Source organism: Mus pahari, chromosome X (genome assembly GCF_900095145.1).
Source record: "Mus pahari chromosome X, PAHARI_EIJ_v1.1, whole genome shotgun sequence".
NCBI classification, from domain to species: domain Eukaryota; kingdom Metazoa; phylum Chordata; class Mammalia; order Rodentia; family Muridae; genus Mus; species Mus pahari.
The window spans coordinates 64,481,924-64,498,701 of record NC_034613.1 but is presented as its reverse complement, the minus strand read 5'-3'; the positions used below and the strand labels follow the sequence as shown (position 1 = coordinate 64,498,701).

Below are 16,778 nucleotides of genomic sequence, written 5' to 3'. Positions count from 1 at the left end.
CAAAACATTCACACCAGCAAGGAAATTGTAAAAAAAAAATTCACATAAATGACTGCAGGACTGGATTTGCAGGCTGTATACAAATGATCTGTTTCTCCTTAGAAAGTTTCCTCACAGTCAAACCTTAACAAAGAGATGCCTCTCGCTCTTCTGTCACACAGCCACCTGCAGGTTCCTAAGTGACACTTTATTATGTATCAACTGAAACACATAATATATATTCAAAAGACCTCTTTCAGGAGACAAAATCATCTGCCCGTGGCAAGCAAAGTTTCACAAGAATCCTGTCTGATGGCTCCCCGGAGTTCCTACTCTCAGAAGGACAAGACGGCCTTACTAATGATTGCCACTGACTCCCAGATCTCATCCTCCTTGATCACAGGTGGAGAGGCAAACCTGATGATATCGCAGTGAGTTGACTTGGCCAGAGGCCCATTATCTCGGAGATACAGGCACAACCTTCCAAGTATCACAGTCTTTGGTTTCTCTGATGACGATGGCATTTAGCTCTCTCACAGCAGTCACAAGGTCAGAGGGCAGCTTCGTGAGCTCCTTTCTCAAGACAGCGCCCATCTTGCAAGATTATCTTCTTCTAAAACCTGAAGAGCCACAATGGCAATTTGGCTGCCTAGTGGGTTGCCGCCGTATGTAGAGCCATGCTCGCCTGGCTTAATGGTCAGCGTTATTTCATCATCACACAGCACTGCAGACAGAGGGTATAAGCCATCAGAAAGGGCCTTCCCAAGAAGAACTATATCAGGTCTGACATTTTCATGATCCACAGCTAGTCATCTACCAGTTCTGGCCAATCCTGTCTGTATTTCATCAGCAATAAACAGAACCTGGTGCCTGGTGCGGAGTTCTCGAACTCTGGTCAGGTATCGTGGATCCAGAACAATAACACCTGCTTCACCCTGGATGGGCCCCACCATGAAAGTGGCAACATTTGGATCCTGAAGAGCAAGCTCCAGTGTAGGCAGATCATTAAACGGGATGGTTTCAAAGCCTGGCTGGAAGGGTCCAAAACCATCCTATCCGGTAGGATCTGCGGAACTGGAGATTGCTGACAACTTTCGACCCTAAACGTTTCCAACAGCAAAAAAACAATCTTTGCTTTGTATTTCTGGATGCCTTTCACGGTGTAGCCCAAGGACAAGAAGGCTTATATGCAGTCTCTCCAGCCTCCACTCCTGTATTCATAGGAAGAACTTTGTTGTAGTTGAAAAGCTTGGTGATGTACTCCTCGTATTCACCAAGGACATTGTTATAGAAAGCCTGAGATGTTAACATCGGCTTGTCCACCTGACTCTTCACGGCATCTATGATCTTTGGCAGTGTCCTTGGCCAACAGCACCATTAAGGACTCAGGAAATCGAAGTATTGCCTGTCTCTCACATATAAATGCCTTTTCCTCTCTCCAGGGCTACAGGCAAAGGATGGTAATTCTATGCACCATATTTAGATTCCCATTCAAAAATGTACTCAGAGGATGATGGGCCTTGCACTGTCTTATTGGTTGAAACAGACATGGCAGAGGCGACTGAGGCATGGACTCCTCGACGTAGAGCAGCAACAATCTGCAGATTTGCTAGTTTTAGAAAGTATTGTGTGGGTCCTTCAGGAATCGGAGTGCAGAGAGACCATTCAGATCACGGTAAGATCCCGACAACATCCTCTAAGTGACACCAACTGTACTTCAGCTACGAAGCCCTATGTGGCCACCCCGAGGACATGAGTTTGATGCTTGGATCACACGTAAAGCTGGAAGGAGAGATCTGACTTCCCAAATGTTTGATCTCTGACTTCCAAATGTTCAATGTATCATACATTTACTTATGTATCTGCATTTTCTATACATACAATAGTATAATAATAATAATAACAATTAATAATAATTTAAAGTTCAAAATTAAGTTTTATAATTGAATATTGTTTTAGTCTCTATGGTTTTTTTGGGGGGGGATGATATTTTGTTTCATTCTTGATATTCTCATGCTGGCCTCAAACTTTCTATGTAGCTTTAGATGACACTGAATTTTCAATTCTCTTACCCCTATCTTATTAAAGCTGAGATTATAGATGTGAACCACCAAGCCCAATATTTATTTAACAGTCTTTCTTTTTAATTTTTTTTTTAAATATTAACTTGGTGGTGGCGCTCAGGAGGCAAAGGCAAGTGGATTTCTGAGTTCGAGGCCAGTCTGGTATACAGAGTGAGTTCCAGGACAGCCAGGTCTACACAGAGAAACCCTGTCTCGAAAAACCTAAATAAATAAATAAATAAATAAATAACAAACTTGGGTATACACAAATATAACTTCCTGGAAGATTTTTCAAGGCAGGATTCCACTGTCACTCTAGCTGTCCTAGAACTCACTCTGTAGACCAGGCTGACCTCAAACTCAGAGATCCACTAGACTCTGCCTCCTGAGTGCTGGGATTAAAGGCGTGCGCCACCACCAAATACATGATATAACATTCTCTTAAAAATAAAGTGTTATGCTACAGGGAGAAAACAATATTTCCTTTCTTGAGAGTAAATATATGTATGTGTACACACATATACATGTATATAAGATTTAACCATTCCATTACTTTCTTTAAAATTTAGAATAGTAGTGGCTTACTAACAGAATTTAAATTCTTATGCAAATCAAGTTCAATGTAAATATAGCTCTTAAGTTTAAAGAGGTTTTAGCAGTTTCTCTACTGTCAGATGGGGCCACAATTTTATTTCCAGATATTCATCTTCATTGATCAGGAAAATGATATGTCCTGGCAATGAGCACGATGTATCTTCACACTTGCTGGACAACAGAGAGTTAACCCTTTTTTTTTAATACTGCCACTCAAATTACTGTTTACTATCTAAAGTACAGGGTACAGAGTGAGGAGAAAGGCCACAGGGTCGTTATACTTTGGTGGCAAACGAACTATCTTTTTTTTTTTCATTCTATTCAGTGCCAATGAGTCATTTATTGCAGGACAAAATTGAGAAACCTCCATGTTACTCTTCTTGAGTTCTATTTTAGTTCGTTTCCACAACCTGGGGAAAAGAAAGGAGGTCTTTTGGCTGGAGCACTGCAATTGTCCATGAGCTGCTGTGGCACAATGTTACTGTCTCCATTATTGAGACAACCGAATCCCATGTCTTTTCTCTTTTGAGTTGGAATAGTTTAAAATCTTGTTGCTGAGGCTGGCTTCATGAAACTGATAAGTCATTTTGGTCAGTTATTGAAGGAAGCTGAGTCCATGAGACTTTAGGCCCAGAGGAATCCCCCCCCCACACACACACACACACACCACACATTCTCTAAAGACCCATTCTGCTTCATTTATAACATGCACTAATCCTTTTGCAGTGTGTAGTACTCTGAGAGAATAGGGTCCCAAGTTTACTCATCACCCTGGGAATGTTACCCAAGAGCCTTGCACTTGATAGGCAGGCCTTCTTCTATTGACCTCATGTCTTAGTCTGCTCATTTAGAAATTTACTTCAAGCATTACACTGGCCATTGTTTACTTGTTTGATGCATGGCACAGCTATGTAGTCCTGGATGGCCTTGAACTTGCTTTGTAGAACAGGCTGGCCTTTAACGTGGAGCAATCAGCATGTGTGTCTCTAGCTTACTAGGGTTGTGATCAATACCACTGTGTCTAGAATATCACAAGTTACTGATAAATACTTGTTAAATAAGGAGCTGGGTAACTGAGCAGATTTATCTTGCACAAAATGTAGCATGAACAATGACATACTCGGAGGTCTGCAAGCAAATATCTTCACTTTTCTTCTCTGGAAATAAAATACAGTGGACTGCTATTATCTGCAACTACTTGACTAAAGAAAAAAGGAGAAAGGTTTGCCATTTTCTGCACTGACAGAGTCTGTAGAAACAAGTAATACTCAACAACTAAAAATAAATGGGGAGCTATGGATAAATAAAGAAATTTAAACTAGGCCTAGAAATGTAGTTCCATTGGTAGGGTGATTGCCTGACTTCAATATCCACCACCACATAATCTGGGCATGGTGACAGATGACTGCAAACCAAGCCCTTGGGAGGTAGAGGTTGGAGGGTCGAAAGTTCAAAGTTATTCGGTGCAACATAGTGAGTCTGAACCCAACAAGTTGATGGAGGAGAGGGGAAGAAAATAAATAGGGACCACAGGAGAGGAGAATGGGAGAAGGAGGGAGGAACTGAAAGGAAAAGAAAGTAGAAGAGGAAGAAAGAACAAGGACTCTTAAAATAGGTCAGCTTGGTTGAGACACCCACCATCAGTAGCTGGATTCTAGGCCATTGTGCCTTTTACAAACCTGCAAGACAACTCAAATATGAACAGAAAGGAAGATAAACACAGGGGAACTAGAAAAAAATTAGTCAGAGCTGGGGGAAAAGGGATGTGGGAAAGCTTTGTACCTAATAGCAAGATGAATAAAGATTTTAATGCATAATACCTTAGGAATATAATAGGAAAGATCACAATAAAAGTAGAGGGCTAGATTGGAAGAGTATCTCTGAGATGAGAACTGAGGCTACATTTAATATTTGAGACAATAATGGAGTTTTTACATTAGAAGGAAGTGGTCCTAGATTTCAGATCAAAGGATTCTTTCCTTTTAAACAAAACTGAGAAGAAGCAAATGAACATCAAAGAGCAAAGGAAATAAAATATATCAAGGAGAAAAGAGAGGTGAGGATCCCAGAGAATGAAGTACCCCAGATGACTGAGGATAAAGCAATGTGTTCAGACAGGATATTAGACAATCTGATAAAAATTATTGAAATATCATAAATTGGTTATTACAAAACAGGGTACACTTAATAGGTCCTAGAAGTTAATGGAATGGGTATTTTTCTTTGTTTTTCTTTTATGTATTCCTCGAGTAACAACTCAATTAATTTTTTTATTCCCCAAACTCAGCATTAAGGCATGTACCCAGCCTACACAAGCCCTCTTTAGATCCCTAGCAACAAACAAACAAATCAAAACCTATTCTTAAGTCTTTAAAACTGATAGTTCATTACATCATGTTCAAGATTTAATGAAGACAGTTGGCATCAAACTGGCTCAAATATCTATATCTATGTTTGTGTATGTGTATATGTATATATAATAAATAAATATACATATGGATATATGTATATATTTGCATGTATATATATATGTACATACACACACACACAAGTACTCTGAAAATGATGTCTGACTTAAATACATGTATATGTGTGTATGTGTGTGCTGAAGAATTTCTTCATTTTCCCCTTATATTTGTTGATATGGGTATATATTAATTATACAATGAATAAGACTGAAATCCTATAGAGGAGGAAATCAAAATGTTCATCAGGTAAGGCAGAAAGAAGGCGTCATAGTTGAGAGAGTTTGCTGCTCATCCAGAGGACCTAAGTTTAGTTCCGAGCAACCACATTGGGCTGCCTATAACCACTGTAATTACAGCTGCAGGGAACATGACATCTTCCAGCCTTAACAGGCACATATATGTAGATACATATGCACACAGAGATGTACACATAATACTAATTAAATATCTAAAACATCTTGAGAAGGCATATTTCCTGTTTCCTGAATTTGAAACAACATAATATTTCATATACTTTCCACAACTTCTAAGCCTGTATATCACTTAATCTTCTAATTCCAGGAAAAGAGCTAAATGATAATTGCCATAAAGCCTTGTGTCTTATATTGGATCCCTTGAACCCATGTGGTAGAAGTCAAGAACTGACTAACCACCACACATATACTCACTAAGCAAAAAAAAAAATGTTTAAAATTTTCAGAAAATAATCTTCTGGTACATGTACTTAAAACTATTCTTCTCTCTCTCACTCTGTACTGCCAATGGAATCCAGGACCAGGCATATTCTAAGCAAATCGGCTGCAACTGTGCCACACCTTAAACCCCAATACACATCCATTATCTTCTTTTTAAGGGTAAGAAAGCTGAAATTTTTGTCATTTTCTTTAGCACATAATATATCAAGCTAAAAGTGCTCCCTTTATAGATAGACAGGTGGTCTTTAGCCTATACTCTTGCATCCCAACCATGTCTGGTGCTGTTCTCTGACATAGGATTCAAGCCCTCGAACATACACATTTTGTCTTTTGCCTCTGTCATTCCAATTAAATAATTGTGTCCCCCACCTGGATCAGAGATTCCCAGAATCTACTGTAAACCACAATCATCTAGGATCCTTCTTAGAAAGTGGATATGGGACCGTCATCCCAGTAGATATGATTTAGCAAGTTTGCAAAAGGAAACACTCAGGAGTCCTAATTTGAATAAGTACTCTAAGGTGATAATCAAAACCAGGACTCTTTAGAAATGATGTCTGGTTTAACTATTCAAAAAAAAAAAAAGGCTAAAATCAGGCCACCCTTGAAATGAAAATGCTGTAGGATTCTTCAGTGGTCCCACCATGTTGCCTTGAATTACAGTAAACACTGAGAAATGAATACTATTCAGTGCAATAAAATCTTTCAACTGTCCTGCCCCACCTCTGCAAAAAAAAAGTAAGAATCACTCTATCTACACATTGCCCTGTTTATACCTGCTCCTCCTTTAATAACCTACCTGCCAAATGTGTTTGAAGAACGTTTAAAATGAATAAAGTGCATCTGTAGCTACAGCTGTAGAACAAATCTATTACATTCACAATTATAAGGCTAACTAAGGCAAGCAAAAAAGTCTGCACTGAATTGGAACAGAATTGTTAAGTATATAAATTGCCTGTGAAACAAAATCAATAGCTTTGGATTATACAATAATAGAAAAAATAAACTTCAAAAACCAATACTAAACAAGGACACCTAAGAGATGGGCAACATAATCTGGGAAAATATTAGCAACAAGCTTGCGAATTGAAAGATATAGCTTTAATATACACATATAGAAGTCAGAAAGGACCAGAGCAAAGGAAAGAACAAAGGCAAACATGCTTTAGTCAAGTCCAAAATTATAGTTGCTATGATTTTAAATGTTCAAATGCTTCTTTTTTCCAGCTTTAAGGCATAAAGGGAAAAGAAGACAGTTTGCTGGGCTGGAGACATGGCTCAGTGGTTAAGGTTACTTCCAGTTCTTCCACAGAACCAGCAGTTGCTTCCCAGAACCAATATTATGGCTTATAACCAGCTTTAACTCCAGTTCCAAGGAATCCTAAACCCACTTCTGACCCCCATAAGTAAACGTTATTTGACCCCCATAGACAGGAACTTGGCATAACTGTCCTCTGAGAGGCTTCATCCAGCAGCCAATGGAAAAAGATGCAGAGACCCATAGCCAAGTATCAGGCAGAGCTCAAGAGTCTTGTGGAAGAGTCCAGGATAGAACTGAATAAGCCAGAGGGATTAAAGATACCACAAGAAGGGTCAAATAACCTTGACACATCAGGGCTCACAGAAGCTGAACCATGGACCAACGAGCATGCAGGCGCTGGACCTAGGCCCCCTACACATTTGTAGCAGATGTGCAGCCTGGTCTTCATGTGGGTACCAAACACTGGAGCAGGGGCTGTCTTTGTCTCTGTTGCCTGACATTGGGTCCCCATTTACTAGACTGCCTGGCTAGGATTAAACAGGAGAGGATGTGCCTAGTCCTGCTGGGATTAGGTGTCCTAGGGTGGGGTGGTACCCAAGGGGGACTTCCCCTTCTCTTAGGAGAAGGAGAGGGAGTAATGGAATTTGTAAGAGCGGGACTGGGAGAAGAGGAGGGAAGGGGTCTGCGATTGGGATATAATGTGGATAAAAATAAATATGGAAAAGAAAAAAAGGCACTGTCAAAGCTAGGCAATGATGGTGCTAGAGCGTAGAGGCAGAGGCAGGTGGATCTCTGTGAGTTTGAGGAGAGCCTGATTTACTGAGTGAGTTCCAGGTGAGTGAGTTCCAGGGCAGCCAAGGCTGCTAACAAAGGAAGACCTATTTCAAAAAAAGAAAAACTTAAAGGAAAAAGGGAACAACAGAAGGAAAGAAGGAAGGAAGGAAGGAAGGAAAAACATGAAGGTTAAAAATTTTTAAACCCCAGTGATATGTACCATTTTTTCAATAAAATTTTTAAATAATTAATTAAGAGACAATTAAATTGATTGCTAACAAATGACTAAATTGGTACAAACACATTAGCAGACACCTGTAATCTCTGAACTAGGGAAGCGAAGGCAGGAAGACCTTCCTCAATTTGAGGCTATCCTAAGCTCTACAATAAGTACCAGGCAAGCCAGAAATACAAAATGATATCATGTCTCACAGAAGTAACATAGATAGGCAGGTAATTATATAGACAGACAGACAGACAGTTAGGTAGATAGAATGTTTTAATTATATGGGGATTTAAGAAAACTTAAATTATTATCATGATTTTAACCACACATTTAGACCTAGTAAGTTTCTCTCTAGGATTGTAATGTAATAGAAGTCATGAACAACTCAGAAAAAAAATATTATGGGAGATATGGAATCAAAGAATGTTTTAGATATATTAGTTCCATGGGATATCCAAACATGAAAATGATATATAGCAATTTAAATTCATGTTTTAAAGCATTTAGTTACACTAAAAAAATTATTCAAGAGTCAGTATGTAATTTAGTTGGTAAGGGCCTTACATAGCACGTGGGAAGTCCTGGGTTTTATCCTCAATACCATATAAATCAGGCGTGGTAGCTGTATAGCTAATATCTGTAATCATACCACTTGAGAGGAGGAAATAGGAGGATAAGGAGTTCAAGGATATCTTTGGCTCCATTGTGAGTTTGAGTCCAGCATGTAGTACATGACACAGAGTCAAAAATGTTCCAAATGTAAGGAAACTTGGACACAGGGTCTCATGTAGCTCAGGGTCACCTCAAATCTTTACATAGCTGAAACTGCCCTTGGACTCCTGATTCTCCTGCCTCCATCTCCCAAGTTCTAGAACTAGAGATGTGCACCACCACACTATACTCTAAAATATCTATCTGCCTATCTATCTGCCTATCTATCTATCTATCTATCTATCTATCTAATGATCATATGACCCTAATTATATTTAAAAACAATTTTGTGAACATTTTAAAAGGTATAAATAAGGCCTCACAATGCGAACAGTTGTTACCCCTGTGTGTTGAGATTTTTATTTTCCTTTTTGGTGCTATCACACTACCAATTCTACACAAGGACCATATGTTGCTTTCATAATCAGAAAGTGCAATAAAATCGTTCAAAAGTCCTTCTGAAAATGCATCATAACAAGTAAAGAGTGGTCAACTTGTTCAATTTATAGTTTGCAAGTAACAAAAACACTCACCATTTGTCTCTGTGGGAGACAATTTTGGAATGCCAGTGACCTTAACTTGCAAGACAACTGCTTATCTGTCTCCCTAATTTAAAGAGGAGGACAGGAGGAAAGTAAACAGTCTCCAAGAACAGATGTCTCAAGTGAGATAAAACAATTAATTATGAGGGGAAAGGAAAAGGAGAAATTTACTAACAATGATTAGTCTACTTTCAGTTTAGGACTCAAGATCAAAACATCACTCCTTGTAAAGAGTGTTCCAAAGACTGATCCACACAAGCCACACTGTTGGTACTTATGACTTCTCATATTTTTAGAGGGGTGGAGGCTGGAGATGAAATCTTAGCCCTCAGGAATGCTAAATGAGTACTTAACATGTCTGCAGGAAAGGTTTTTCTGTTAACTTAAAGATGACTAACAGTGGATATGATTCCATTTTAAGCTATAATCACATAAGACATTCCTGCTTTCCTCCTTGTAGTTTAATGGTTACAAGAGGGTTAGTTTTGTTTTGTTTTGTTTTTTAAGTTATTTTCTTTATTTACATTTCAAATGTTGTGCCCTTTCCAGGTTTCCCCTCCGAAAATCCCCTATCCCCTCACCCCTCCCCCTTCTCACCAACCCACTTCCTGGCCCTGGCATTTCCACATTGGGGCATAGAGCCTTCACAGGCAGGACCAAGGGCATCTCCTCCCATTGATGACCCACTAGGCCATCCTCTGCTATGAGTCCCACCATGTGTTGTTGTTGTTGTTGGTGGTGGTGGTGGTGGTGGTGATGGAGCTTGGTTAGTTGGTTGGTTGATGGTTTAGTCCTAGGGAGCTCTGTGGGTACTGGTTAGTTCATATTGTTGTTCCTCATATCAGGCTGCAGACCCCTTCAGCTCCTTGGGTACTTTCTCTAGCTCCTTCATTGGAGGGTTAGTTATGAAAATATATTTTTATCACTTTTGTTGTTTGTTTCTTTGATGTAGTTTCAGAAAAGGTTCTCTATGTAGCCTAATCTCCCCTGTAACTGGCAATCTTCCTGCCTCCACCTCCCAAATACAAGGACTACAGAACAGTGCCACCAGGTCTTGTAGATAAGGAGCCAATTTTGATGATCAAGAAACTGAAAATGGGCTGGAGAGATGGATCAGCATTAAAGGCTTGGCTCACAACCAAACAGAGAAAACACTGAAAAGGAAGCTGGTCTATATAGTTTCTTGCACCAGTCCATCTAAGACCACCTTTGCAAGAGAAAATAGTAGAAAGTGTTGGTCATACAGCTGTATTATTTTACATGGATAATGGTTCATAGATAACCAAAGAACACAAAATAAAATATTCTAATAATGCTACTTGCTTGTGGAATGCTCAACTAGAACCCAAACTGCTTTATATTAAAATAGGCTTGGTAAATAGCCCCTAAACAAACAAAACTTAAACAAGGTATTACATAAAAAGTTCCATGCCAGCCTGGTATACCATAAGACATTGCTCCCCCTCTGTCCCACAAGAAGAAGGAAGAGGAAGAGAACAAGGGGTAGGAAGAAGGAAGGGAGGAAGGCAAAACCAAGATTTTCTCTCAGTTGTATTTTGACCATTTCCTACTCAAAGGGAGAGATTTGACTTAATGAGTTTAATTCTCCATAATTTTAAAGGTGTTCTAATTTGTGTGTGTGTGTGTGTGTGTGTGTGTGTGTGTGTGTGTGTATCTGGCATCTGTATCTGTGGGAATGTGTAGTATGTATCTTCTCATACCCTTAGAAGCCCTAAAAGGGTGGAAGGTTGGGGTTAATTTGTAGCTGTGATTATAGAGGCTGTAAACCAAGCAATGCGGCTTCTGGGAAGTGGACTTGGGTAATCTAGCAACCAGTGCACTTAACCTCTGAGCCATCTCTCCAGCTTCAATTATCCATCTTTTAAAGGATAAACTGGGGACATGGATGAAGGATAGATTGCTTGCCTAAAATGTTGCAGGCTATGGGTTTTACACACACACACAAACACACACACACACAAACACACTGAGAGTGTGCAGGGTAAGGAAGATAGTGTGAAGATCCTTCGAAGTGGAGATAGGAGGGTTACTTAAAGAACGGGGACATGAGCCCTAAAGACTGTTATTGATCTACTTAAATTCAACTGACTTTTATTACCCGTGCTGCAAATACACAGAAGGAAGGTCTTAAAGATGTCATAGTTTAGGGCTGGAGTTATAGCTCAGTTGATAGAATGCTTGCCTAGTATTCACAAATCCCTTAAACCCCCAGAAACCCATAAACCAGGCGATGACACATGCCTATAGTCCCAGCACTCAGGCAGAAGGATAAGAAGCTCAAGGTCATTGTTGACTACATAGGGAGTTCAAGGATACCCATGTCTACATGACACTCTGTCTCAAAAAGAAAAATGACAGGTTTCTTAGTTTAGTGAGAACAGATGAGTTAATGTTTGCTATAAAAAAAAAAGCTTAATCAAAATAAGACATTTTGTTTTCTTTTGTAAGACAGAATCTCACTAAGCAACCATGGAACAACAGTACGTAGACCCAGCCATCTTTGAACCCATGGTAACCCTAAATCCCCTACATGCTGGGATTATAAGCCTGCTCTACTCATGCATCACCATACCTGGCTTCAAATCCTGCAGCCTAGTAAAATTCTGGTAGACAAGTCATATCAGTCTTATTCAGTTCTATAGTCATAAGGAGACTTTCCCAAAGTCACAGAGATAGTAAATGTGGTGACCAAGACAAATGTTAAGTTCTGACTCTCAGTCTGGAGAAGCAGCAAAACCTAGAGCCTGGGTTTAGACTTAGCACTGCAAAAATGTTCTGATCACACCCTTCTCACCTGTCAAAGGTGATGAGGGAGGTATTCAATTATATTTAGGAAATGACTATGTGGTTTAGCTGGAATATATAAGGTGAGACGGGGGCTGGGGTCGGATGAGATGCATCATCAGAAAAATCTATGGAATGCACTAGTTTTTGTATGATGTTTTACATGAGTGATCAATTGGGTTTTGTTTCAGAAAGGGAGAAATAATTTCTTTTGTGTATGAGCCTTTCCAAGAAGATCCAGGAGGAAGTACAACAACCTTTTAAAGTTTAAACAAACTAATGACCCTGAATAATTAATGGTAGAAAAAAATAAGTCAATCAGGAATTCAAATTGATATTCAATTCAGACATTCTTCTTTACTTGGAATTCATTTAAAACATGAATCTTGATTATGTATCCCATAGCTTCCCAGATAAGATACCAAAACCCAAGCAGCAATAAGAGAACAGCTTTCTGAAGCAAACAGGACATGAGTGCCAAGTTCAGGCAACAGGCTCCACCGTGTACCATAGCTGTATTCCGTATGGGTATGTCATGTTCTCGAAGTCTTAGACACGTTGCCAGAATCTGCATAGAACATGAAAACTCATTACTTACAGAATGGAGTCTCACTGAATGAACTGGCAGGGTTCTGGGGTTACAAAGAAAAAGGAAGCATTTTTTCCAGAAAAGATCCAGTTAAGTAGGATGCTCACATAATCCTTTCCTGGGTTGTATATTAAGCCACAGGACTGTAAGTGAAATGGTATCTTAAAGATCACAGAGAAAAATGTGCTTGCGTGGAGATGTAAAAATGTTGATTCTTGGTTTGTTGACAGCTAAGCAAACATCTAGTTGCCATAGAGAATCCAACCACAGAGATTACTTTAAGAGTTACTTAGTAGAAATAACTGAAAACAGAAATTATAAATAGGACAGTATCAGTTAGTACAATTTTTAAATTGGAAAGCCTACTAATAAAAAGTGTGCATGTTTTGAATTTATAAAAGACTTTGTGCTTTTGAGAATGTTATAAATTATGGATCAATTTTCTCTTCAAAAACAAAACGTGCATTTTCTAATTATGAATAAAATCCTATAAGACATTTGGAAAAATTACAGTACTCTGAATAAGCATTCAGTGAGCCCAATTTTCAAGATGCTAAGCACTTCCAACCATTCAGAGGATCTCTATACATAACAAGCATAACACTTAGGGCTAAAAATGGAGATCAGCTGGTAGAGCACTGAGTTCAAAATCCACCACCACACAAAACTCTGTTAATACACATCTGCAATACTCATGCCTCCAAAGATAGAAGTAGAAAGGTCAAAATTCAATGTCATCCTTGGCTACAGAACAAGGTTGAAGCCAGCCAAGACTATGTGAAACCCTGCCTCCAAAAATACATTAATATATGATGGAGGAAGGTACTGATTTGTTTTGAAAAATACTTAGGTAATTCAAAGTTAAAATAAGGCATGGAAAAAACTTCAGAATTCTAAATCATTTCTGGTACTCATTTAAGTGTTACTATTACTATTTTAAACATGTAAGTCAAACTTAAAGGAAGAATTCTAGATAATATTTGAGCTATTCTAGATTTATACATCTTAGGAAGCTAATACAAAATCATGTCGCTGGGAGCTAGGAAAGGCTGGACCTCATGTTAGGAATTTAAAGACATCCTGAATACCAGGGACACAGTTCAGTGTAGAGTGATTGCCTTGAATGCTAGGGGTCCTGTGATCCACAATGTGTTCATTAACCACAAAGTACTGCCAATCCTTAGCCATTCCTTACCTAGCTTCTTTCCCCAAGGATTTGGAAGTTTACACTAAGCCTGTGTTACTGTCAATTTAATGAGAAGCACCTGCGTCACTCTAAGTTTTGAAAAGAGAGGGGCAGGTGATGGGCTTACTTGGCACAGTGCTTGCCTAGCCAACATGGCACCTTGGTGGTCTGCCGCCTCCCCCAACCCTTGAACCACCTCAAAAATGCATAGTGTGAATAAAGAGAGTTTGGAGACACCCTGAGATACAACATTATCTTGTCTCCCAGACTGCTTGTTTGGTTTAGTTTTTGAAACATCCACATCCATGTGTTGCTTGGCTAGCCTCTCCCCCACCACACCAGACCCCACCCCACCCCGGACTGGACTGGCATTACTGGAAAGTACTTCCCATGCCAGACACCTTGCTCGGAATTGACTGACAGAAAAGGCCTGGCTTCACGCTTAGCAAACAAGAGAGGATTTTACATATTCGAAGATGAGGTAAGCAAGAAAGGAGAATTAAAGTAGGAAAGCCAATTAAGTCTTCCCATTGTGTGGAACAATTACCTGGGGAGCTGCCTCTTCCGCACACTCTGACTTTTTTGAAACAAAGTCAATAATTTACTCCAGCCTCCCTAGGAAACTCAGTGTGTTGCAGAGTCGTTAGTAGAGAGCAGACTCAAAGAATAGTGCCAAAAAATTCTTTGCATGGTGTGATGTATCTGCAAGGAAGCTTCCTCAAACCTAACAAATCATCAACTCTCCCTCTTCCCCCTGAGGGGCTCTTCAGCTTCCACTGATCTTGGGTGAAGTCCTGAAAAGCATACATTGTGCATTTCCTTTGGCAGTTGGTTAGTTCCCCCCCCACCCACCTTCAACTTGGCAGAAAACAGGGTCGTTGGGAAAGAAGGAACTTCAGTTGAGAAAGTGCTCCCATCAGATTGGACTGTAGGCAAGCCTGTGAGGGCATTTTCTTGATTAATGATTGATGTGGGAGGGCCCAGCCAACTGGGCAGATTGTCCTGAGTGATATAAGAAAGCAGGCTGAGCCAGCCATAGGGTGCAAGCCAGTAAGCAACATTCCTCGGTGGTCTCTACTCCAGTTCTTGCCTCCAGGTTCCTGTTTTGCATTCCCTCTGTGACCAACTATGATCAGGACTTGTGAGCTGAAGCAAATCCTTTCCTTCCCAAGTTGCTTTTGCTCATGGTACTTTATTACAATGGAAACTTAACTCGGACTGTACTTGTCCTGATTTTTGGCCTTTTTGAATTTTGTTTTCTTTTATTTAAAGAACACCACACATAGGGGGTGGAAAGATGGCTCAGTGGTTAAGAGCACTGACTGTTCTCCCAGAGGATCCAGGTTCAATTCTGAACATCCATATGTCAGCACACAACCCTCTGTAACTCCAGTTTTATGGGATCTAGAGCTCTTTTCTGACCTTTGCAGGGACGAGGCCTGCACATAGTACACAGACACACGCATGTAGTCTCTTGGACAGGTCTAACCAACAACTCAGAGGCTTTCCCAAACAACTTTAGTGCCTTATTTATCCTATTCTTCTGCTCCTTTCTACCTATGCCACTATGCTACTCTCCCTCCTGCCTAAAGTCTTCCCTCCCAGTCAGTCTTCTTTTGTTCTTCACTCCATCTATGTTCTACTACCCACCCAAACCCCAAGTAGAGTTCCACCCCCATCTCATGGTCTCTGCTTTCTCAATTACATGATTCCTGTGTAAGATCCACAGGCGAGAGAGAACATGCAGCATTTGGATACCTGGATCTGAGTTACCATGGGTTAACTTGCTCAGTACAAAAGTTTTCAGTTCCACTTACCTGCAAGTTTCATGATGTCATTTTTCTGTTTAGTTGAATACTGTACAGACACAACAATTCCATCATCCATTCATCAGTTGAAGGACAACTGATTTGTTTTAATTTCCTGGTTATCATGACTAGAACAGCAATAAGGATGGCTGAGCAAGTATCTCTGTTGAAGGCTATCAACTTCTTTGGGCATATGCTGAGGAGTGATATAGCTAAATCATATGACAGATTTACTTTTAGCTTTTTCAGAATTGTACAAACTGGGGCTGACAATATGGCTCAGTGGGTAAGAGTACTGACTGCCCTTCCAGAGGTCCCAAGTTCAAATCCCAGCAACCACATGGTGGCTCACAACCACCCATAATGATATCTGATGCCTTCTTCTGGTGTGTCTGAAGACAGCTACAGTGTACTTATCTATAGTAATAAATAAATCTTTTTTTAAAAAAGAATTGTACAAACTGATTTCCAAAGGGCCTGGACCAGTTTACAAACCCACCATCAGTAAATGAGGGCCCCCTATTCTCCACATATCCAGCATTTGTTTTGGATGTTTCTTTGTTCTTTGTCATTGTGACTGGAGTTAAGATAAAATCTCAAAGTACTTTTAATTTGCAGTCCCCTAATTGCAAAGGACGCTGAATGCTTTTCAAGAGATTTTTCAGCAAGTTTTATGTATTCTTTTAAGAACTCTGTTCATAGCTTGGACGTGGTAACATGTATGTTACTGGAGAATTAGTTCACAGCCAGCATGATCTACAGAGTTCCAGGACAGCCATGGCTAAATAGAGAAACTCTGTCTCAAAAATCAAACCAAAACAAAATAAAAACTCTGTTTATATCCATAGCCCATTTTTCCTTCATCATTCTTTTATTATTTCTTCTACTTTTATATATTCCACACTGATTGAAGTTTCCCCTCTCTCCTCTCCTCCAGTCCCTTCCATCACTTTCCCCTCCCACCAACACCCCTCCTCTGTTCCCATTCAGAAAAGGGATATCAACCAAACATGGCATCTCAAATTATAGCACACCCCCTCTTTTTTTGTAATTGGGCCATTTGGTTTCTTGATTCTT

At 39.8% G+C, this 16,778-nt stretch overlaps 1 pseudogene; it reads right to left on the bottom strand.

The window, feature by feature from the left end:
* Nucleotides 1-314: 314 nt before the first annotated feature.
* LOC110314348 lies at nt 315-15,780 on the bottom strand (annotated as a pseudogene).
* Between the last annotated feature and the right edge of the window lie 998 nt (nt 15,781-16,778).